Source organism: Gavialis gangeticus, unplaced genomic scaffold, assembly GCF_001723915.1.
Source record: "Gavialis gangeticus isolate Ggan-Ray unplaced genomic scaffold, GavGan_comp1, whole genome shotgun sequence".
In the NCBI taxonomy this organism is placed as follows: Eukaryota; Metazoa; Chordata; order Crocodylia; family Gavialidae; genus Gavialis; species Gavialis gangeticus.
Genome location: NW_017729025.1, coordinates 60,007,433 through 60,009,710, shown reverse-complemented (window position 1 = coordinate 60,009,710; position 2,278 = coordinate 60,007,433).

The following is a 2,278-nucleotide window of genomic DNA, read 5'->3' as shown; positions in this document are numbered from 1 at the left end:
GACAGGTGATCATCCAACCTCCTCTTGAATTTGCCCAAGGTAGGGGCAAGGACCACTTCCCTGGGAAGTTGGTTCCAGATTTTGGCCACCCTAACTGTAAAATATTGCTTTCTGATCTCTAACCTAAACCTATTTTCCATCAGCTTATTACCATTGTTCCTTGTCACCCCAGGTGGTGCTGGGGAGAAAAGGGCTCTACCTATTTGCTGTTGATCTCCCCTGATGAGTTTGTAGGCAGCCACCAGGTCCCCCCTCAGCCTCCTCTTGCTGAGGCTGAACAAATTCAGGTCCCTCAGTCTCTCCTCATAGGGCCTGTCCTGCTGCCCTCTCACCAAGCAGGTGGCCCTCCTCTGAACCGTCTCCAGGCTGGCCACATCCCTCTTGATGTGCAGCGCCCAGTACTGGACGCAATACTCCAATTGCGGCCTGACCAAAGTCGCATAGAAGGGGAGCATCACCTCCCTGGACAGGCTTGAGATACATCTTTGGATGCATGACAAAGTGTGGCTGGCCTTGCTGGCTGCAGTCTGGCATTGGCGGCTCATGTTCATCTTGGAGTCAATAATGACTCCAAGATCCCTTCCCGCCTCTGTGCTTTCAAGGAGGGAATTCCCCAGCCTGTATGTGTGCTGTGGATTCCTTCTCCCAAGGTGCGACACCCTGCATGTGTCTACATTGAACCCTATCCTGTTCTCATCTGCCCACTTCTGTAGTCTGTCTAAATCTAGTTGCAGCCTCTCTCTCCCTTCAAGTGTGTCCACCTCGCCCCACATCTTAGTGTCATCAGCAAACTTGGACAGTGTGCTTTCCACCCCCTTGTCCAAGTCACTGATGAAGATGTTAAACAGTGCGGGCACGAGGACTGAGCCCTGGGGTACCCCACTGCTCACACCTTGCCAGTTTGAGTACAACCCATCCACCACTACTCTCTGGGTGCGCCCCATCAGCCAATTTTTTACCCATCTGACTGTGCAGGCATCAATGCCACAGTCGCTTAATTTATTGATGAGGATGGGGTGAGAGACAGTGTCAAAGGCCTTCTTAAAGTCTAGAAAGACTACATCCACGGCGACACCATCATTCAAGGATTTAGTTACTTGGTCATAAAAGGCAATCAGGTTGGTCAGGCAGGACCTGCCTTTGATGAACCCATGCTGATTGCCCTGAGCATGATCTCCCCTACAGGCCCCCCACAGATGTGCTCCTTGATAATTCTCTCCAAGATCTTCCTGACTACCAAGGTGAGATTTACAGGCCTATAGTTACTTGGGTCCTCCTTCCTCCCCTTTTTTGAAAATTGGGACCACAGTAGCCAGTTTCCAATCCCCCGGCACCTGGCCAGATGACCACAAATGCTCATACAGCTGGGCCAAGGGCTCCGCAATGACCCCTGCCAGCTCCTTCAACACCCTTGGGTGGAAGGCATCTGGACCTGCAGATTTAAAAATGTCTAGGCCTTCCAGAAGATCCCTAACTACCTCTGTGCTGACTGAAGGCCTGACAGAGCTATCCCCGAGATTATCCCTCCTACCAGAGCTAGGGACATCCCTGTCCCTGTTCAAGAAAACAGAGGCAAAGAAACTGTTAAAAATATCAGCTTTCTTGTCTGGCGTAGCCACAAGATTACCATGTGCATCTTGCAGGGGCTCTACATTGCCTGGTGCCCTCTTCTTGCTCCCAATGTACTTGAAAAAGGATTTTTTGTTATCCTTAATCCTGGACGCTAGCCTGAGTTCCATCTCTGCCTTGGCCTTCCTAATAGCCCTCCTACACTCATGGGCCAAGGAAGAGTACCCCTTCTTGGTGATAGGTCCTCCCTTCCACTGGTTGTATGTCCCCCCCTTTTAGTCCTCAGGCATTCCTGAATGCCCTTGCTGAGCCAAGGAGGTTTCTGAGCGCTCTTACCCCCCTTGCTTCTCTCAGGGACTGTTACTCTTTGGGCCTGGAGCATCACCCCCTTAAGGTATGACCATCCTTCTTGGACTCCCATCTCCTCTACCTTCTGGGCCCTCAGTGCTTCTCCCACTAGTCTCCGAAGCTCATTGAAGTTGGCCCTTCTGAAATCAAGGGCTTTAGCCTTGGTGTGAGCCCTTGACGCCCTGCGTTGGATAATGAAATCCAGCAGGTGATGATCGCTATTGCCCAGGTGGTCAAGTACCTGCAGTCCCCTCACCAGGTCATCCCCTGTGGCCAGGACCAGGTCCAGCAAGGCGTTACCCCTAGTGGGGCTGTGCACTTCCTGGATAAGGTGAAGGTCCTGTAATACAGCCAGGAACCT